At 24.9% G+C, this 24,766-nt stretch overlaps 1 long non-coding RNA gene across 1 annotated transcript in view; it reads right to left on the bottom strand.

The window, feature by feature from the left end:
- LOC129615953 (uncharacterized) overlaps positions 1–24,547 on the bottom strand; it is a 156,897-nt gene extending 132,350 nt beyond the window's left edge. The window contains exon 1 of the long non-coding RNA XR_008697494.1: positions 24,244–24,547. This is a non-coding gene — a long non-coding RNA (uncharacterized LOC129615953). The remainder of the gene's footprint in view (positions 1–24,243) is intronic.
- Between the last annotated feature and the right edge of the window lie 219 nt (positions 24,548–24,766).

Consider the following 24,766-nt stretch of genomic DNA (forward strand, 5'->3'; position numbering starts at 1 on the left):
ACAAATTTTTTTTTTTATATATACTTAGATACATACAATTTTAAGTATTAATTGTTATTAAATTTTATATTTATTATGCATAATCCATTTTTAGTTGGGGGTTTTGTTCCTTAAATTCTGAAAAATGATTAAAAATAAAGGAGAGACTCATGATAATAACGAGGCATTAAAAGAAATACACACAAAAAATACAAAAGATCATAAAATAATTTTTAATAGAATCCAAAAAATAAAAAAAAAGGATTCATTAATATTTTTGAATAATAATAAAAAAAAAAAAAAGAATTCTTTTAAACCTTTTGAATTTTTTTTTTTTGTGTTTCCTTTTCTTTTATAATCCGCAAGTATTCTATAAGTGTATAAGAAAACAAATATACTTATACTAAATTTTGTAATTGTCTACAAATTTCTATTTTTAAAATGCTTCTTTTTTTTTTTATTATAAAAATTAAATGAGGGCATAGATGAGGGTGGCCGCAGATTACAAAATTAAAAGAGCCAAAATAAACAATAGGAAATTGTTTTTATTCTATTTTGTTTGAACTGATTTTATTTAACTGTTTGTATTATGTCTTTAAAAATAAGTATAAGAATAATAGAAAAGTTGGTTAATGTAGAGTTAAAAAAGATTTACCTACATAATTATTATAATATGTCACCACTTATGTATGGTATGCTAACCTTAATGGTTGTATAATGTACACAAAAAAGTTTATCTGTTTTTAGAACGTTTTAAATTTGTTCATATATAAAAAAAATATTTTATTGTTTCCATAATATAGAAAATATTCTAATATCTCATAGCCGAAGTTTGGATAACAGGAGAAGTTCATTTTTGAGTGATTTTAAAGAAAAAGCCCATTCAATTTTTTAAAACTTTGGGATGTATAACACTTTCAATTTGAATATTCGATATGACAATATTTTCCGAATAAATCAATGTATTTTTGGAATACTGTTTTCAGACTTACATTCCGAAATTAAAAAAAATAAATAAAGTGAGTGTCCATTAAGCCAGAAACATTTTTAATTATATAGTATTTTGTTTTAAAATGACCAGCAAAACTGGTTTTTGAAATTTTTTTACTGTTAAATAGCCAAATAAAATTAAGGTTAAGTACTTAGTAGAAAAATATCATAAACAACAATGCTAGTATTACAATTTTTATTCAAAGATTTTGTTAGCAAACGAAGATAAGAAAATATAAACAATAAAGTTGGGTCAAACCAATGGTTTGTATTGTAGCACTTTTCCCTTAAACAAATGAAAATACTGCTTTTAAAAACAGTCTATGTATATCCACCACACTATTAAAATTATTTTCATTTATAAACGAAACTATTTCTAGGATTGCATATATTTAGGATGAACCATTTATGCAGTCTTTGAAATAAAGCAAAATTTAATATAAACAGGGGTTAACATAATGCTCGATTTTAAGGGTTAATTGTGTGAGTTAAGAAAAATAATTATATTTTTTAATTTCATGGAATTTACTGTTAACTTTTTGCGTTTATAGAAATTTGAAAAAACTTGCGGTTTCAGAAATATAAGGTGTCAAAAATGCATATTTCACAAATTTCAATAGGCCATAACTTGAGAGGGGGTGGAGATGGAAAAAAATTTTCTTCTTACGAAATGAACTACTTGTTAATGTCTAAAAGCTCCTAAAATTTCAAGCTTCTACAGGCTGGGGTCTAGAAGAAAAACGACATGAAAAATTTGGAAAAAAAGGACTTTAGATAACGGTAAATTTGAACGGCCATTTTGTTTTTCTAAAGTTTAACTATAGTATACCGCGGTAGGGGAAGCAAGTCACTGCCCTTCTGCGTTTGCAAAATTTCAAAAATGCTTATGGTTTCATTGCAACAAATAGTTAAAATAGGCCATTTTTAGTGCTTTGGGGGGGGGGTATAACTTCTAGAGGGGGGGAGATAGGTAAAAATTTTGTTCTACGAAAATAAGTTTCTAGTAAAGATCTATGTACGTATTAAATTTCAGCTTTCTATCTTTAAGAATGTAAAAGTTTTGTAAACAGACACACGGACAGACGGACGGACGGACGGACGGACGGACGGACAGACGGACGGACGGACGGACGGACGGACGGACGGACAGAGTGAAACTAATAAGCACTTTTTTTCAAAAAATTTTTGGAAAAGTGCTAAAAATGAAGAAAGAAGAGAGCCAAACACGTCTGTCAGATTAGTAACTTTACATTACATTATTGTCTCTAAGACTGGCATTCTCAATATGTAACACTTGCCATTTAATATATCGTTTAATATATCGTACCATGGCACACCAACACTAAGTATAGCCCTTGTCACCTTAATATAAATAATAACTTGAGTACAATTTATAAAATTTACTGCTTGAGTACGTATAAAATATTTAGGTCTTTTAATTGTCATAATTATTATTATAAAAAAGTAATATAATTTTTTCAAATTTGTTATAACAGTATACTTATATCTTCGATTATAAATTATGAGATTTTTGTTAAAGCTACAATTTCATATATAAAAGATCAGAAAATGGGCAAGTAATATTATTAAATTTGTATTTTAAATATTCCTTCCTACCCCTCCTTCTTATATAACAATTTTGTTTTCAAAATAATAATATTTTTTTTTTAACACTTTAAAGATAAACAAATTATCTGTGTAAATACTCTCACTTATGCAATACAATTCTAAGCTAAGTAAGTATTAGATTTTATTTATTTTTTTTTTTTTTTTCATTTTATGAATTGTTTTCAAAAAATTTTTTTAAAATTAATTAGGCGTTTTTCCTTGTGATTCCATATTATTTATATATATATATATGTATATATATATATATATATATATAAAAAAAAACGATAAATAACTCCAGCTGTTAACTTGATTTAGGTTAAGGATAAAATATGATTGTTACGGATGAATATAATTTTTTTTTTCTCTCTCTTTTTTTTTTTTTTTTTTTTTTGTTTAAAACCTATTTACCTAAAAAAAATGAAGAAGAAGCAAAAAAAAAAAAGCCTATTTGTTATTGTTTTCGGTAAGTATAACATTTTTTACGTAAGAAAAAAAAAAAACTAAATATAGAAAAATAAAAAAAAAAAAAAAAAAAACCTTAATGTAGGTCGACATTTTCTGCCAAACAAGGAAAAAAAATATATAAACTTTTTTTTCTTCCTCTCTCTCTCTTTCTCACTCACTTTCTCCCTCTCTCTCTTGTTATTGTTATCTTTTATTTTCGTTTCTCTTGTTTAGTCCTTTAGGAGTTTCAAAGTTTTTTAAAAAAAAGTTTCGGTTCCTCCAATGTTTACAAAAAAAAAAAAAAAAAAAAAAAAAAAAAATATAGGTAAGTTGGAAATAAAATAAAATTCTTTTAAACTTTTATTTTTTTTTTTATTTTTTTTTTTTTTCTGTGAGATGTAATTACAGATTTTCATTTTCAAACCTGAGGTCAGTTCTTTCCTTCAGATGTAAATTTTTATATAACACTCTTATATCGATATATAAACGGTATTTTCTCAAAGAAGAATAAAAAATAAATAAAATTCAAGGGTAAATATAATTTTTTGTAAATAATATAATGGTACTTTTATAAAAAAAATATATGTTTATATATATATATATATATATATATATATAGATATATACTCGGTTATATAAAAAAGAGAAATTCATACTAAATGATTATCTAAGATTCAAGCTTTTTATTATTAATGTGTACAATGAAAATAAATAAATATAAAAGAAAGAGAGAGAGAGAGAGAGAGGGAGGAAAAGAAAGGACTCAAAATGATATTCAGATTTTCTTTTCTATAATTTTGAAGATTTGGATACTTGATTCTGGATTAAGATAACAATACTTATATAACTATAATAATTGTTGTTGTTGAAAAATACCAGGGACATTTTTTTTTTGGATAATATGTAAAAAAATTTGATATTTTCCAGATAGTTATGTAAAATTAAAATGTTTTTTTATATTTAGTCAAAAAATAAATTTAGATTACCAATAATCTATTAAAAATCTTCTTAATTTCTTAGTTTTTCAATAAATAAATTTGAGTAAAATTTCTATAATCATAGGGATAAGTATAAAGAGAATTGAGTTTTATTATTGAAAAACTCCAGTTCAACTACAAATCCAAAGTTAATATGAGTGAAAGACTATTTTAATTTTTGTTTTTTATCCTACTTTGCTAATGGGAGTAGGATAGAGCTGGTGTATGATATCGTGGAAGCGTTTACCAGTTTCTTGCGTCATTAAGTTTATTAGATAGGTGACGAGCTTAGTAGTTTTTTAATTATATTTAATATTTAAGGTTATTGATATATATTTTTTTAGTAACCTGACTGGGATTTGTAACCGAAACACTTCAGTTAAAGAATCAATGAAATAACCATTGCATCATTGGTCTGCAGGCCTGTTTTCATTTACATGTTCAATATATAGGTACGAATCTGAACTGAAACTGAGGTAAAACTTACCCACCTCAGCCATATTCAATTCAAAACATCAACTGTGAATATAGATTGAATATAGATTTTGTACAACAAGTTATTCATATTTATCCATTCAATTTTGTTTGCCATTTTAATATGAAAGCACTGGCGCCCGAACATAATTTAATATAAATTAAAAATATTTAACAGAATACCTACATGTTAATAATTATTGTGTATTGTGCATGAAGCCGAAAGCGAGTTTTAAATTTTTTTTTTTATAATTAATTAGTTGAATCACTTTGTTAGTGTATGTATTGAAATTTTTAAATTTTTAAATTATTACAGTAATAAATAACATTATTTGTGTTTTTGTTATATATGACAATTTTAATATCTTGGGATAACCCCTTTTTTGAATGGTGTTTGAGAATAAATAAAAGTTTTTATAAATAAATGTAAACTTGTATGAAAAAAAAAAACATGTTTCAGAAAAAAAAAATTTTTTTTTTTTTTGAAAAGGATTAAAAAAAGTTGGTGAAAACTTTTTTTTTTTGTGTAAAATAATCACTACTTTTGGATAAAATTTTTTTAGATAGTTTATACTCGTATTAAATTTTTAGTGAGTATAATGCTAAAGTGTATGTAAGTATAATGTGTGTGTGTATGTACAAATATTAATATTTCATTAGAAACAAAATTGTTTTGTGTCAGTTATGTAAAAATTTAAGTAGCCGAACAGTTATATACAAAAGCATTTGAGTTTCTTATTGCTTGTTTGAAAACAGTGAAGAGATAGTGTCTCCAACAAAACACCTTTAAAAGTCGGCTTGGAATCTGCGGCAAAACTAGTTTGATTTACATTCAATTGGTCTGGGGTAATATACTTAACGTTATGATAGGCTCGTCCCGTTACGGTAGGCTGGTTCATGGGTTATCTGCAATATCGTGCAACACTAACAGCCCTATGTTTCTGCCAGAAGCGAAGTAGGATAAAAAAAATGTGAAAAGATTTTTTTCATACAAAAATTTCCAACATGTGATCTAGCTAGAGGATTTTCGAAAACATTCCGAATCCGAATATTGAAGTCTTCCAATTCAAAATATGATGCTGCTTCCTGTGTTTGAATATTGAACATTAATATTAAATACAATATTGTTTTAAAGTATTAATAACTTTTTATACTATATAAAATATTCATTAAAAATTATTTAACTGTTCTAGATACCTGTTGCTTTTTACTTATAATTTTAAAAATAATTTATTTTCAACCCTCTTAATTTCCCATTTTTAAATTCTATTTACATAATTATATATTCAATATATTATTATAAATATCTATTTGGCTTCTTTAAAATAAAATGCTCAACTCTATTTATTTAACTTTTACGGACCGCATTGCATAGAATAAGGGAGGTTATGTAATAGCACTAAATATCGAATGTCGAGTTTTATTCAGTGAGAATGCATTTCTCCACGGTAAGGAAGCAACAATTAACTATTTTTAGAGAGATGTCAATCTGTCTGTCTGCCTATCGGTTTGTGGGTCTGTATATGTGCAAACGTGTATTTTAAATTCTGCTGAACCGAGTTTGAAATTTCATATGTGAGTTTATTTCGGATTGATAAACTTTTACGATATATCAAGTCTCGGCAACGGGACCTTTTTGTGGCCCGATTCTACATTTTTGCGTATGTACGTATCAACCAATTTTCTTGATATTTAATATTTAAATTGGGGATATCAGAACATAAAATTTATAACTTTTTGGAAAGATCAAAACTCAAAAACCGGATATTGACGAACTTTTCAGGAAATTGGAATTGTCCAAAGCGAAACTCTATTGAAAACCAAATTTACATTGTATGTTAAATAAACATTTACTAATATGTTTAAAATTTTAAAGAAGGATTTAAAAGACATTTCCATAATTTTCTGTAAAACTTGTACTGAACTAGACAATGCACATTGCAGTCGGCAATATGTTGACCATACCAATTTCTTTTTTATATTTTAATTCAAAAAAAAATATTTTTGCATTAAATTCATGATATAAAAAAGAGTCTTAAATCTTTTGTATTTTTAAGAGGATGAACTGTCACATTAACTGCTTATACATACATACCTCTATAATATATTTGAAGTTATTGAATGAAATCAAAAGCCTTTTTTTTTTTTGAGTGAGTGAATAAAAGTATCACTTCAATTAACATGCAACATTTGAAATGTGAATAAATATATAGTAGGTACATATACTTAGTATTGTTCAGACATTTTATTTTATTATGTATAAGTATGAGTGCTTGAATGATATTTCAATAGAATAGTAAAATTTATTGTTTATTATTTATTTACAAGTTTTATACATATTATACTTATATACATATATACACCAACTCTTACTTATAGCTTATAAGCTAATTAATAATTGACTGGAAAGAAAAAGCTCATTTTGATGAATAGTTTGTAAATAGTAACTAGCTAACTACCTTTATCTTTTTAATGTTTTTTCTTTAATCAGCACTCATTATACAGGGCGAATTATTTTTTTTACTGTTTGATTTTTGAAGTTGTAATTTATTAAGTTCACAATTTTCACGCGTGATTGTTATTAAAAATTTTAACGTTAAGTCAACTTAGTTTTATTTGTCATCTTCTATGGAGAAACTGGCGCCCGAACAGCAATTCAAAAATATTATACTTAATATTTAACAAAATCTCATATAAGCGCAAATGATTAAGGTTATGGGGGAGCAATTAATTTCTCATTTTGGTGTTGTCAATATTGTCCGAATATTTCTCTATTTTCCGGTATTGTCAATATAGTCCGAATGTCAATATTGTCAATATTAAAATTCGACGTCTCTATAAGTTATTTCTTTTAGAAGTACGTAATATTTCGTATTTATATCATGCATACGCCGTAAATTCTATAGTTTCCGAAAACTATCAAATCTCTAAAACTTTTAATTTTTCTAAAAGCATTTTTTTTTTTATAAATAACCTAAATTTGAAGAGTTATTTTTCGTATATAAGAAAATTGAGTATGATCATGTATATCGCTTTGAGCCATCTCGTTTGAAGTCGTAATTCCTCGAGGCGAAAAACCGATTTTAAACGAAAAATTACTGTATATTCAAAAACCAAATGAAAATGATGAATTTATTGATTCGAATTAAAACAATATAATAAAAATCACCCTATATTGGTACAAATATAAATGAATAAGTACTTATAGCGAGAAAAAAAATAATATAAAAATGAAATGAAATAAAATTATTCCATTGAAATGTAATGAATTAAAATAAATAAATACTTGTATATAATTTTAACTATATACTTTATACAAAATGTTCATTATTATGTTAGGAGCTTTATTATTTAGTTAAAGGACTTTTCATTTTCTTGTTTACCTTAAATAGTCTGTACATGAATAGTAACTTAAAACTATTATAATGGTTGTCATGCACTTTTTTGTTTTTTTTTCCTCTTCTATTTGAATTAAAAAAAATATCTGAGTATATAACTGAGTTGGTTTAGTTAAAATTATTTGTAAGTGTTCTTATACAAGTACATTATGTAAATTATACAATTGTACTACATAGGTGTAGGTATATTTTATAAATATAATGGATGATACAAGTATAAATGCTGAGAACAATTTGAAATATTTGAAAAATTAGTTTTCATTTTCCGAAAATTAGTTTTTAGTTTTTAGTCCTCTTTCTTTTCCAAAAATTCTAATTTTTTAAAAAAAATTGGAAATTTAAAGATATGACATTTTGACTTTCAATATTTTTTTATAGGGTATTATATAGATATACATACATTACACATACTGAGCCATTGAATATGAATTGAAATCAAGGACTTTTACGATATTAAATTAAATGTACCTTATATATATATGTATATACCTATTTAGTGATATAAGTAAAACTGTTATACATGTGCTATTATAAAATTCAAATCGTATATTCTTATATATCGCTATACATACGAGTAGAATATTTCTCATTCTCTCTTACAAATTTAAATTAGATGATTTTGTAAAAAAAAAAAAAAAAAAAAAAAAATCGATATTTCCTTTACAGCATCGACGCTTTCTCTTCTACATTATAGGTGTAAAAAAAAAAATAAAAAATTTTGTAATAAATTGTATAAATAAAGTAAGATTCGTTGTCAACATAAATTTAAAAGATTTTTTATAGGAAAAGAGTAACTAACTATCTTAAAAGTAAAAAAATGCAAATTTTTCTTTAAACAAAAATTTTTGGTTATATACGCTGCTGTGTACCTTCAATAAATTGAAGTAATGGTGAAACTGTCAAATGATATAATAGTTTTAAAAAAAAGAGAATATTGTATTAGGAGGGCACTACAGTTGATATTTTAATACATGAATATAATATATAAGAGCGTTAATGTTATACTGTGGAGTGAAATATTCGCAAATTAGTAATTTCATTGAAGGGTGAGTAAAAGAAAGGGTAAGTAAGTAAATAGTTTGATATGCCAATAAAATTTCCAATTTCTTTTAAAAAAATTTGTAAGACATTTAACGAAATTTAATCATTAATTAAGAGAATTATGTTAAAAAAAGAGAGCAGGGTTTTTATAAATTTTCCGGTAGATGGATTTTGCGCTACATATAATATTACAATACTCGTATGACAGCATGCGGCGGCGGCTTTTATTGAAAAATTTCAAAAATCTTGCAAAAAACTTTATTATTTTTACAGTTACATGGAAATTACTGTCACTGGTGTATCTGCACTTACATTTTTATCGATCCTATGATATTTTCAAATTTATTCATTTATTAAATATTTCTTAGTGTTGCCGTCTAACTTTATTTTTACCATCGCATTTGAAATTCTCTTGTTATTGCAATCTGTTCTCAAAATGTTAAAATTAACATTTTGTATCCAGTATAATACTTTAATGAGTTCTAATTGATAGACACAAGTGAATATATTTTAGTGTTTAATTTGTTCCAGCAAGTGCTTTGACATTATGAAAATGTCAATCAATTTATATATTATGTATAACTATATATTGATATATTTATATTTACGATATGTGTACAATAGAGTTAAAAAAGTGTTGTTATACTTAAAACCAAACAAAAAAAAAAAAAAATAAGGCATGTTGAAGTGTCAAACATACGTTCTATAGATTAGAAATGATAATCAACTTGTGTAAAATTTACAAAGTAAAATTTTTAAAAATATTTTGTGTGATGAAAGAAATAAAATTAAATTTAAATTATAATACTTTGTTTATTATTAAAATGCTTCATTCTTCATTCAACTAACTTGCCATAAACAATATTCTTAGATGTACACGTACGTATATACTATGTACATATATCAGCTATATTAACATGTGCGTTTGTGTTATACAATGATCAGGTCACAAATTTTTCCTATTTTACAGAATAGCCACATGCGGTATCTTCTCTTGTGTTTTTTTAAAACTACAAAATATATAAGAGAAAATGTAATTTTTTTATGTAAATTTTTTTATGAAAAAAAAAAATTTGTGTATATATATGTGTAGGTATTCCTTTGCTCTTGTAACAGATTCCAAACTGTATAAATATCAACATTACATAGTTTGCTACTGTGCGGTTGCCTTTTTTTTTTTAATGTTTCTTAGATTTTTGTTGGTTTTTTTGTTACAACATTTTGTCGTTTTGTTGTCTTTATACCCCTACGAACATAAAATATACATACAATATTTACTATAATAGTTTATAGGGTTTTCTAAATTGGTTACTCCGTTTTTAATGTTGAAATCAGAAGATTTATTTGTTTAATATAAATTGGAATATGTTTTTCATTTTATTTCACTAAAAATGTTGACGAAATGAGTGTTGAAAGACACTCAAAAGTATTTGATAACTTGGCCAAATATTGACGGTTTATCCCGTTATTCCATTTTTAAATGTTCTGTCACAATTCACTGAGATCGATTACCTGTTTGCGATTTGAAGTTCTCTCATACTACAAATACTTTGGATTGGAGTCTTCCTTGTGACATTGTAGCTGTTCTCTTACCGATTATTCTCTCACCATCATTTCATTATTTATTCAGAATTGCATAGTGTTTGCTTTAGTTATTAATCGAACACCGAAGTAGAAAAGAGTAAATAACAAAATCACTTCCATCTTCGATGTCGGAAAATTACTCATAGCATCAAATTTTCTAATTGTGTTCTTTTTTCAAAGGTGAATAATAAACCGTATTTAGTTTTACATATCGGGCGATTTCAAAGCGAATTACGAGTATACCCTAAAGTTCCTCTCCCAAACTTTATTTCCAAATACATCTCGTTTTATATTTTCATCTCATTTTTCCTTATTTTTTATTCATATATGCATTCTCTGAGCATATTTGAGCATTTTGTTTGCTTTTATTTTTCTTCTTCTTGTAATATTTGCTTTTGGTGTATATAGCAGAAAGAAACATCGAGCACTTAATAATATGGTTATAAAAAAAAAAAAAAAGCACGTGTATATTATTAAATTATGTGTTTATTCTAAAATAAATTTTAGGCGTAGGTGTACTATTAGTTGTAAATTATATGACATGAAGTTGTTTAAACTTTAAACTTGATGGCGTGAGTAAAAACTTAAAGCCCCTCAAAATTTTTTGTTGTTATTATTACCGACCGTATTGTGTAAACAATAGGTAGGTTATGTGATGGCAACAAAGTTTGCATATCGAGTTTTCGGTGGGAACGTACTTCTCCATAGTAGGGAAGTGTAAATAAACTATTTTTAGCAACCTGTCGGTCTGTCGGTCTGTCGGTCTGTCGGTCTGTCCGTCTGTCGGTCTGTGTGTGCACGCGTGTATCTCAAGTTCGGCTGAACCGATTTTGATGAAATTTTATATGCAAGTTTATTTCCACCATGGCACGGATCGATCAACTTTTGGTATATATCAGGCCTCGGGAACTGCACTTTTTAGCGGGCCTGTTTTACATTTTTGAGCATATTGAAGAACATATTCAACCGATTTACTTGAAATTTCATATATAAGTTTTGCTCTACCGGCGATGAAACCTCCTAATTTTTGGAAGAAATCAGGCGTCAGCAACTGGACGTTTACTACGGGCCAAATATACATTTTTGTGTATATAAAGAGAAATAATCAACCGATTTAATTGAAATTTAATATATAAATTCCTCGTATGAAAACTATGAACATATAAATTTTTTGGAAAGATCAGGGCTCGAAAACTGATTTGCGGGCCGATTTTACATTTTTCACCATTTTGAAGAAAATATTTAACCGATTTACTTGACATTTCATATATGAGCTTTGTTTGACCGTCCGTGAAAATTCCTAGCTTTTGGAACAAATCAGGCATCGGCAACTGGAGGTTTACTACGGGCCAAATATACATTTTTGTGTATATAAAGAGAAATAATCAACCGATTTCATTGAAATTTAATATATGAATTCCTCTTATTAAAACAATAAACATGTTAATTTTTTGGAAAGATCAGGCACCGGTAACTAGACGTTTACTACGGGCCAAACATACACTTTTGTGTATATAAAGAGAAATAATCAACCGATTTCATTGAAATTTAATATTTGAATTCCTTGTATTAAAACAATGAACATGTAAATTTTTTGGAAAGATCAGGGCTCGAAAACTGATCTGCGGGCCGATTTTACATTTTTCACCATATCTACGGAACGAATTGATGGAGTTCCTTGAAATTTGATATTTGAGTTCTGGTTGTTACCGAAACTAACTGGCGCGCATTTCAGGGAATTCGGGTAGCACAAAGCGAAACTCTACTAAGAGCCAAATTTACATTTTTCTAGGTATGTTAACTATAAGCTTACTAATGTCCTAAAAATTGGAAAGAAGTATTTAACAGACATTTTTATAATATTCTGTAACACTTTCACTTAACTAGACAATACACATTGCGGTCGGTTATGTGCTGACCACATCAGATTTTTTTTTTTTATATTATTATTGTTTTCCATTTTTAATATTGATATAGTGTTGTTGTTTATTTTCTGATGGCGTTCTGTTCAGTCGCCTTTTTTTGTTTCGCTGTTATTGTCTTTCTTATAAATGACGTGCTTACAAGTGCATTAAATAGTTGTCTTGTTATTTTTTCTTCTTAGAGTTTTCATTCCTCTTAATTTCACTTCATTTTTATATCAAACGATATGGTATTTATATGTATATACGATGAATTTTGTTGAAGGTTTAAAAACCAAGATAAAAATGAATTGATAGATGCATAACGCTAGCATATGCTATTATTATTATTTACGTTATAAATGTCTTCAATATTTTAAAATGAAAAATGCAACATAAAGATGAGGTAATTTGTGCATTTGTAACGATTTGGTTTTTTTTTTTTATTAATGATGATATAGATACGTGAGATTATATGTATGCCATGAATAAAATGATTAAAAATGGAAGGATTTTGTGCTTTGATTCACCTAATTTTTATTAAATTTTTTTTTTCATTTTATCTTGCGTCTTGGTGTTTGAAAAATAGAAGTGAATTAATATCCAATATAGTGTATAGTGATGCCATGACCGTAAATATACAATTTGTATATAGGTAAACTTGTATGTACACGTGCACGTATATATCTTTGAGAAAAATGTTGAAAACAAATTGTCTTGACAATATTATGTTCCATTTTAAAATTCTTAATTTATTAGTTTTCGTATATTTAGATTAAAAGTATTTCGTTTTTTTTTTTTTTTAATAAAAAAAAAAAAAAAAATTAGGGAATTTGTTCCGTTCTGAATTTTTCTACTTTATTGTTTGTTATAGTGGAAGAGTTTCACTTTGGGAATTGAGAAATTATGAATGAATTTTTTACAATTTGTTTTCTAATATTGTTTATTCGTATATATTTTTTAAATAGGAAATAGGGTTAAAGAGTTGTATCATATTGGTACTATATTCTAATTAGTACTATATCCAACAACTAGTGTAAGATATTGGAAGAATTTTACTTTATTAGAATAATTGGGGCCAAAATTAACACTCGTTTCGTGGTGTTGCAGAATCATTTTCAGTTCTAAACCGCAATAACATAAATCTAACTTTTAATAACCTAACTAACACAAATACGGTAGCCGTCTTAAGTGAACACATGTTTGGACGTATTATAAAACAAAAAAATTTTTCAGTTTTATCTGCACTATGTACAATATCATTCATTCGATTCAATACAATATATATTCATTCAAGCCTACGAATAAATATGCGGAATATTCTGGCCGATAACTATAAACAATAAGGATTTCTGGGAACTAACGGGGCAGGAACCAGTATACGCCCAGATCAGAAGAAGAAAGTGGGGCTCCCACACACTTCGGAGGCCAGTTAGTATAATTCCACAAAGGGCCCTTGAATGGAATCTACAGGGTAAACGGTGAGTAGGCAGACCCAAAGAAGCATGGCGCAGATCAGTAAAAAACGAGGTGACGGCGCCCGTAAAACATGGTCCGAAATAAAAGAAATGGCACAGAACACAGTCATATGGCGAAGCTTTCTAGATGCCCTATGCTCCCAAAGGGAGTAGAAAAGGAAAAAAAAAATACAATATTATTCTCATACCAGCAAATGCATCTTGTCGTCTTGCTGTTTTCAAGCACATTCACATATGAATATATTAATTAAGTCTAAATAAATTGATTGACTATATTTTTTCATTGATTTTAATTTTTTCACTTTGAAATTTTTAATTTTGTTTTAACCCTTAAGTATACTGTTAGTGAACTACTTCCCAACAACTCAATGATCTTAAATTGTGAAGAAACTTGAGTCACATGAAATCAGATTTTCAAGTTATTGTCATTTGATCAAATTTTCAAGTAACAATTTTTGATATTATTTTAATTAGTTTTCTTTGGCTGCGATTGACATCAGTTTTTTTGTTTAGAGTCAGTTCAGTATTTAAGGGTTAAAGTTTTAATTTCTGTTGCATATTCTTAATTGTTGTTAATTAAAGTAGAATTTTTATTTATACTAGAAGCTTTAAATTTCAATTTCATTATCAATTTATGTATTGTATAACAGTACAATTACTTAAATATATGAGTAAATCAATTTAGATAATGTTATAATGCCATGTGTGTCTAAATAACTTAAGTAATAATTTTGTAATTTTACTTAAAATCGATTTCAATAAAGATTCGACATCACTTTCACTTAATTATTGTGCAATTATTCTTAATTATTATTACTCAAACGATATGAAGAGAGTTATTTTTTACGTTATTTAAGGCTTAAAGAAAAAATTATAATCAAAAATTTATTAAAAGAATTCCATTTTAATTAAAATATTTTTGTGAAATTAAAAATTTATTTAGTTTCTTAATTTAATAATAATTTTTTTTGCAAATATTTTAAATAATATGCAATTATTTTATTCATAAATTTACTTAAAAATCCTATATTTTATTTTAAAATTCTACTCAATCCTCATATTTCTTTAAATATTTTAAAAATTTTATACACAATTTATAATATTTAAAAAATATATAAAAAAAAATTTTTACATTTTCGTCTGCCTTACACTTATGCTTAAATATAATATAGTAGAATGCAGAATAATTTTATTTGACCTCAATTCCATTTTCTATAGTAAATCTATAGAGCCATAGAAAAAACACTAAAAAGGAAAAAATATTAAAAATATTCTTAATTTTATCAAATCGAATTTTTTCCTTAAAAACTTATACAAATTTCTTCAAAAACAAAAAAAAATAGTTACATGTTATAACTTAAGTGAATATATGAGAGCTAGAGTAATAATAGTCATAAACAAGTGACTATTTTATCGAAGTATAAAACCATGTACATATAAGTATGTCATATATGTATGTCAACTTATAATAAAAATTATATATAAAATAATAAAATACCGAAATTATGAAATAAAATTTCTGAATAAGAGAAAAAACAAAATGAGGTTATCATAAATATTGTATTGGAGTTAAAAGGAAGTCAAAAGGATTTTGTTTTCTCTACCCCTCTATACACAAAGTATAAGAGAGTGAACATGACTTAAAATACTGGAAGTTTTGTTTATGTGTTTGATTTCCTTTATGATCAATATCAATTTAATTTGAAAATCTTTTTTGAGAGATTTGATAAAATATTTTTGTTTTTTATTTTAGTTTTAGTTTTAATTTTTATTTTGTTATACAAAGTACAAATTTTCAATTTTAGTTTGAATTTTTTATTTGAAAATTTTTAATAGAATAAAAGTATAAATCAAAATTTTCTTTTGATTAAATAAATTTTGCAAATTCATGCAAAATTTGTTTTAAAAAATTTTTCTATTATGAATTTAGTGTTTAGAACAAGAAAGAGAGATTGAAAAGAAGATTTAATAATCCAAGTCTCAGATAACCTAACAAGTTAGGAAAGGGCCCTTTGTAAAGATCTCGATGGCAGTTTCATATATATTTTGTAATACCGCCCATTTTAGACATGAAAAAATGACATATAACTTCGGTGAATGAACCTACCTACCTACGTAGCCTCTACATCGAAATCTTAAAAACTTAAAAATTTGTGCAATAGAAGACCTATTGACCTGGAAGAAGACAAATTGGTAAGGTTTCACTGACGGGCTTTGATCATATCTAGTATGGTTGGATTGCAATGGGGAAAAACCTTTATTTTTTATCCATAAAACATTTTCGATTTTGACAATATTACAGGGAAATCATCAGGTATAGGATTGAACAACAGGTTTAGTTTCCAATTGTGGCCCACAACAGTAAATAAGAATCAACTATTAATTGGGAGTTTTCAAATCAGGTACCAATATTTTTGATCCAATGGAAAAGAAAACTTTAAAACTAGAATTGATGTAGTTGTGTCGACTAATTCTTCGAAATTTGGGAGGAAAAATGGAATTTGCACAAATAATGTTAATAGGTTGACTGAAGTTAAAATTGAAGAAAAATACGCATAAAGTAATAAGAAGTACTTATATCAATTACAAAACTTGATCACAACTATTTCTGAGCAGTATATAAAGGTATTTGGTAAAAACGCAATTTTTAAATATTTAGTTTATGGAAGTCAGTGCTCCAATCTCTGTTAAAATGTACGTGTTTCGTGTTTCTTTTTTTCCCCTACCACCCTGCAGGATTCGATAATCAATATCTGATAGTGTTTTTGATTGTAGTGTTCTTTTAACTCGGCTTTTCTGTAATTCTTTTCTTAGATTTCCCGAAATCGTATTTGGCCAACCTCCACAGAAGGTTAAGCTATATTATAACTAAAATTTTTAAATTAATGTTTCGTGTACATACCTAAATAGTAGTATACGTACATAAATTTTTAAGTACAATCAATATTACTGAAACTTTGAAAGAAAATAACAGAGAATCGTTATTTATGGAATAAATATTTGAACTTTTGCATTAGGAAAACAATTCCTACGACTTAAATTTAGAGTGAGTTTTTTTTTTTTTGAAAAATTACTCTATACATTAACTATAGATAAATTTTTCATCCCACGAATATACTAAAAGTTGATAATAAATCTTTATTACATAACTTTTTACTATTTAAATGCATTTTAAAAATTATAAAAGTTTACAAAAAAAAAAAAAAAAATAACACTGTTTGACTTCTTATTTATACTTTTGTCACTCTTCAGAGAATAGAAAAATGTTCCATGAACTTATGAACTTTCCATGAACTTTAATACTTTATTTTTCAAACACTAAGTATAATAAAAATAATTTTAAAAAATTTTTTTCAAAAAACAAAAGTTTAATTTGCAAATGTTCGGGATTTTGTTTTTTTTTTTTTAAATAATTTTCAATATCTATTCAAGGATATTTTAAAATATCACAACATTTTTTATACTTACTGTAGAAATTTTAATAAAAAATTTTAATGTTTTTCTAAAATGGGTCTTAATTATCAAAATTCGATACAAACTGATAAAGTGCAATTAAAATTCAGATTCGTTACCTATATGATAGTGTTGTGTGTGTTGTGACATTTTGTTATTAAAATTTTATGGTTTAATATAACTGTGATATTGTTTAGTAATTTTGAAGGGAACCTTGGCATCTTAAATGAAAAAAAAAATATTTGTAATACAAGTGAGTCGCGTGATACAAAAATTCGCTTTCCGGAATAATATTCGAAAAGAACCCTAAAAGAAGTTCCCGATATTATGTTAACTTGGAATATTGAAAATTAGATTTCGACGACCGCTGCGTATATTTGCTGAAAGAACTTTTTTGAAAGCCGCCCACTTATTTAAAACGATAAGATCCGAAATTTGTTCAGAAAATTCTATAGTTTTTTCAGAATTTTGGAATGGCTTTGTATTATACATTTTTTTCTAAGACAAAAAGAAATGGTTTAAAATTTTTAGAGGACAATATTTAATATTTGAATTCACGACCATAAAACAGGTAGAATATAGTTAAATTTTAATTCAAAATAGATTCGAACAGAATTATTTGGGCGAATTTTAGTTTTAATATTAGAATTAATTCAATTTTAGTCTAAGTTGTTTTAAATACTTTTTCCTTAAGTAATTTAAATACCTTTTTGCATAGCTAAAATATGAAATCAGTATTAACTGTTTATATGTTTTAAGTACATATGTACATATATAATATTATTGAAATTAGATTGCATACTGAAACAATCTATTCATTCTTAGTAATTCCATGAATTTTATTGCTCATAACACTAACACCATAATATCATTTATCTGTCCCTTAATTATTAATTGGAACTGATTTTATATTTTGCAATTAGTACTGATTAAATTTATTTTAGTTATTTCTCTATATTCTTCTTTGATCCTGTATATATATCTATCCTGTATTTGCTTCATTTATTTCAATAATAAAATAAATATGAATTTTATCAACTATCATCAAATTATTTATACACTTAAATGTATCTGTATTCTATCTATGAATATAACTATAATTACCTATATAAAATAGAAATATCGTACATTTGCGAGAACAATGACATAAGTCAAAATGCAGTATTGTAAATTTGTTTTCATTACTATTATATTTTTTAATATATAAAGTTTTTCTGTAACAAAATAATATAGAAAATTTGTTCATATAGTCGTAGAATAAATTCTATACCAACGTTTTTCAGCCTTCGATTCATTCAGCTATAAATACTTTAAATTCCAGAAATGGAAGTTATAATTTTGAGTTGTGTCATTATTTTTTTCAATGTGCGATATTTGTCCAAAAATCAAATTCTAACTAAATAAAATGAAAATGTTTGAAAACTATTTTTTTTATATTATTTGTCACAAGTTTTGATAAATTTTTTAACTCATTATACATAAAATATACTTATATAAAAGTATAAAAGTTTTACTCATATATAAGTACATATGTATATACACATATATTTAACACAATTATTTCTCTTGTTATATAAAATTCTATCTGCAGTACCTACTTATATATTTTCCAAAAAAACTAAAAACTGATTTGTTCTACGTATTTAGTTATGATCTATATGTACCTTATGTACCGATAGTATGTAAAATAATTGATTTTACATAAAATATAGTTTATATTTTATTTAAGAGGTGTCTATGTGTATAACTTATATAAAAACAAGTAAAAATTATACCCTGCACTGAGGTTAACTTAACAATCTGAGCATACAACGAAATTTTCATCGTTTTATGACAATTATTCGAATCTGTCAAACCATTCTACAGGAACTTCACGGATATGTCAAATTCTTCACGGACCTATAATTTGATACATGACTGCCACGTTTCTTGAATCTAGCATTATTATTTTTTCAAATATTTTAGTATTGTATGGTAGCAACCCGAACCAATGCAGCCATTTCATTGAATTTTATATGTAGAATATAATCAGAGTATATTATGTAGACACACGTATACAAATATTTCGAAATATTTAAGAACAGGTCTTTGAATTGTATGGTAGCTACCCGAACACGCTATCCCAACTAGTAAATTTACAATAGGGTCCGTTCTTGGAACAAAAAAACAAAGCAACTTGTAAAAGTTTGCTCCCGTTTGAATTATTTGTTTTTGAGTTATCGAGCGATCGGACGGACATGTTTAAATGAAAATTTTAGGCTGAGCAAGAAAATATATACACGTTTATACCGGAGACAATCTCTTCAAGTGGTTCAAACTCCATACCAAAATTAATATGTACCTTTCACGAAGGTGCAGGGTATATACTTAAGTTATATAAGTAATATTATACATAAATACAGGTATAAATAGTTAGTGTATTATTCTTGTACAAAAAAAACTTCATAGTTGTTTTCATAAAGAAAAAAAAAATAGGAAATTTATATTTCAAAGGATAATTGGTTTTAAGTTTATTTTTTTCATAGTTAGTTAGTTTGGTTAGCATGTACATACATACATATTGTATGTATACGTTTCATAGTTTGTTTAAGAATTTTATATCTATATGAAATTAATGTAGGTATACGTGTATGTATCGTACCTTTATAAATAAAATTTTGTTAAAAATTGAAATTCATTATTGACTATAGCAATTAAATTAACTTATCGGAAGTTTTTATTAATAATTGGATTATATCGTATAAAATGAACTCAATAGTTCATTAATATAAATGTGTATAATATTATGTACACCTTAAGTATATAATGCCGTAGATATTATGTGTCGAATGTCTTTGGAAATAGATATTGGTTTTTTTTTGACAAGTTCTATTTTAAATAAATTGCATGTATTCAGTGTATTTCATTAGAAAATTAAGATTAATACGGTAAAATTAAATTACAAAAAATTTGTATAAATAGAAAAAAAAAATTAATTTTTAATTTAAACTATTGGACATATGCAGTTTGTACACATGACATCTATAGTAGTTCATGGTAATCAAAGTTAAATGCAAAATTAATTGCAAAAAATCGGAATATTAGTGAAGTAAATTGGAGAAAATTAATATACAGGGACCTTCACATAGGTTCAAAATTCAATTCATTAATCAATAATACAATAATTTTCATCATTATAGAACGGTATTTAGTATATATACACTTTATCATCAAAGCTGGAAAGAGTTGGAAGTCACATTTTTTTGATTATCATTTAATTAACCGTGTCAGCTGTAATTCGAAAAAAAGAGAGTGTCAGTAATTCGAAAAAACTATTTTGTGAATATATTTGCAAGACAATAATAAAATTAATGGTCTTGCCTTGTTTTTCAATATATTAAATATTGCAACTTCGTATGGTTACGGAATATATCCAGGATCTAATTGTTCGACAATAATAAAAAGCAGTTCCAAATTCTTAAAATTATAAAAAAAAAATGTTTACCACAAAAAATGGAACAGATGGAATTCTTGAGTGTAATTTAAAATCTCATATGAAACTGCCAAATATAGGAAGAAATAAGCTTATTGAATGTTATCCCACCAGAAAGAGTTGGTATAGTAGAAAGAATTGAAAACTCTTACTGTCACAGATGCCATGGAAATATGTTTATTGGAGAACTTTCAAACATGTTCGGATATGTTATGGGTTTTAAACATTTTTTATTCCGATTTGGATGTAAACACAAAGGGTAAAATTCCTCCATTCCCCTTATTTAGAATAAGTACTTAAGAGTTATTTTTAAAAAATTACTCAAGTACTTAATTATTCTAGGAAATCGAGAAACTAAGTATTTCATTAATTCAAAATTATGGTATGCTAAAATTTAAGGATATGAAAAATTCATTCGAAAGTATACAAAAAAAATTTTTTTAAGTAATATTACAATCTACTTACAAGTTATTTAAAATTTACATTAGTTATCAGTTTTAATCTATGTATGTGTAATTAATAGGCTTTTCCTTTTTTTTTTGTATAGTAAAATTCATTATAACATAATGAGAATTCTACAAGTATTTAACCAATATTACATAACTATTACATTAACAAAAATGTGCTTAAAATAAAATAATAAATTTTTAATAAGATGTGTTTTTTTTTTCCTAAATTTCAAGTTTATCTAGTTTCTAAATAATAGGTTGGTATTTCAAATACATATATATACGCATATTATGTAGCATATAGTGAATACGCTTATGTCTAAGTAATATTAAATTTTTAATAAGAAAATTAAAATCTATTACGTATTTTTAAAAGTAGTTGTTATACTTATTATACATTCTTAGAAATACAAATAATATACATCAATATTTTTTTATATTATTCATGTTATACTTAAAATCCTTTATTTATTTTTAGAAAAATTTTTACAAAATTTTATTATTAATTACAGTTATTGAGGTATGTAGGGGGATGTGCTATATTATTAATATTTTAAGTTCATTTTTCATTTGAAATAATTTTTAGAATTAAAAACAAGACTAAAAGCAAAATGAACTTTCAAGTTTCTACAATTTTCGCTCATTTTCGCCAAATTTTCGCCCAAATTAATTACATATAAATATAACTCTAGCTTTCAACAGGTAATGCTTTTCGTGTCACTAAAACATGTTGTACAAGAGTCAGAAGCTATTTGAAAGTTTTCTTGGCAAATCTTTGGTTTTCGATCAATCTCATGTTTACGGAACTATTGAGCAACAATTTTTGTATAATTGTTCAACATCTTTCCATTCTGCTGTTGTAGAATTTCTGTTGTTCTGTTATTGTATAACAATCTACTGCGGCAAAACCACGGAAAATTTGTAATTTTGACAATCTCAGAAAAGTAACAGCTTTAATTAATTTATCTAAAAAGATATAAACCGCCTGATAAATCGATCCTACAAAGTAGTTTTTCAAATATCTCAAATCTTATTCCCATTTCTTGAGGACTTCGAGAAATCTTTAAAATAACTTTTCGGAAATTATTATTTCCTCCCAAAGTTATGCAAGAACAAGTTCCTCCTGAATATATGCAATATTATTACAAATATTATAGAACTATATAAGTATGTATACATACATGTTCTCAATTTGAATAATATTGTTAAAAATCGAAATGTGCTTTTTCATAAACCATGATCTGAATCTACTGCAATTTTTCTTTATTATTATTTGTTGTAAATTTAATTCTCTCTCAATTATTATTATTTTTATGCTAAATAATTTACTGTTCATGTTATATACATATTTTATGAATATAGTCAACTACTTATATTTGTTTTTGTGAATCTTAACAATAGAAAAGTTTCAAATGATTTCGGTTTTTTTGGTTACTATTGTAAGTGTGTATATAATATAGACAATTTCACAAATCAGATAAAAGATTTTACTTTCAAAAAATTGGTTAACAATAAAAGAAATTAAAAAAATCTTTCATTTGCATTGATAAATGATACTGGCAACAATGTACCATTTAGTTTAAAATATTCGCAAAATTAAGAAAATGTTAAAGAATTTCTAGTTATATTTGATTTTTTATGTTAAATTTGTTCAAATGTGTTCTATATACTTATATTCTCGATAAATAATTGTAATTAATTTTGTTTTTTAAAGAATTTTATGATTATTTAGTATAAGAATTTAAGATTTCTTATTTGTTATAATCATTCATTTATTTTGCGTCATTGAATAATCACAAAATTCTAACAAACAAATTCCGCATTAGTCTACATAGTTGTCATCAAATTTTTTGTTGAGGGCATAAAGTTAAATTTTTGCGATAAGTGAGCAATATTCATTTAAATATCAAAACTAATAATTTAATGAGAATTTATAAAATGGGAATTCGGAAAATTTGAGCGAAAGTAGTAAAGATGGAAGAGTAATTTTTCAGAGTGTACGAAAAAAAAAATACTAATCAAAAAAATGACGAAGTATTTAAACAAAATTTCTTGTAATTACAGTTAAGTAGGGATCCGATTACAATAAATAAATTTATACAATATAATAAATATTTTGAATTAAATTCGAAGTTACATATTATATATAAGTATATTTATTTGAGCCTAATATATAAGTATATATTGAAACGAGTGCATATTTATTATATTAGATTTGGAATTTGGGAAAAAATGTATAGTGAAAGTGTTATATTTATTCTAATAATAAGTTTTTGTTATATTTACCAGCATAAGCATATATATATATATATAATTATTTATATCTATGTTAATAACCTTTTTTTATATAATTAAGGTTTTAATGTGATAAAATAATTTTCAATTAATAAATAATATTAAAATAATAGTAATAATAGATCACAATTATCTATCTTATAATAATTTTTCAATTATGAAAATTAAATTAATTAATTTCATAAATTTTTAAAAATTATATTCAAGTAGGTCTTAACAATGTGAATACAATAAAATTTTTTTTTTTGTACTTTAAAATTTAATTAAATTTATATTATTTATGAAAACAAAAATTCAAATAAAATCAATTTTTCATTATTTTACCTCAATCATAATAACATTTATGTATAAAAGGCAAAAACAAAAAAAATTTTAGCGAAAAATATAGCGACAAAAAATAAAATATTCTTTGTGTATATAATTTTTTTTTTTAAATAATTTATTTAATTAAAATTTTAATAATTAAATTATATTCTTATATTTTCGTATAACACATACCTATTACAAAATATAAATAGAATTTACAAAGAAGTATATAAGTACATACATACATACATGTAGTATATAATATATGTACATGTATGTAATATAAATAATGCAAAATAAATTTAATTAATGCAAAAAAATATTATTAAAAAAAAAAATAATAATTAAAATATTAAAATAATAATGAAATTAACAAAAAAATATTTATTACCGTTAGAACTGCTTTTTTGTTTTTGTTCAACAATTTTTTTCTCGGTGTATTTTTTTTTGTATTTTCTCCTGCGTCCTTTTTGTTTTTGTTTTTTTTTTTTTAAATTAAATTAATGTACATGGTATATTTAATATTCAATATTTTTATAATTTCATTTAGATTATAAATTAATTTTTTTTTTTATATTATATTTGTATATACATAAAATAATGAACATACACACTTACTTATTTAAATATTATAGTTAATTTATTATTATAGATTTTATATGTAAATCAATTTTATTCATTAACAAATGATTCACATTTATTATACTGATATTTTTTTTTTGTTTCCACAATATTTTTATTTTCTCTTTTAAAAATTTCTATTGATTGTATTAAAAATAATAATTCATAAATTTTTTTTAATAATTAATCAAAATAATCAAATCACCATAATTTTTTAACTACATATATATATATATATATGTATATATATATTAAATATTATTATTAATAAAAATTACTTTATTATTTTAAAT

The sequence above is a fragment of the Condylostylus longicornis genome, unplaced genomic scaffold (genome assembly GCF_029603195.1).
Source record: "Condylostylus longicornis isolate FDR11 unplaced genomic scaffold, ASM2960319v2 ptg000155l, whole genome shotgun sequence".
Taxonomy (NCBI): Eukaryota; Metazoa; Arthropoda; class Insecta; order Diptera; family Dolichopodidae; genus Condylostylus; species Condylostylus longicornis.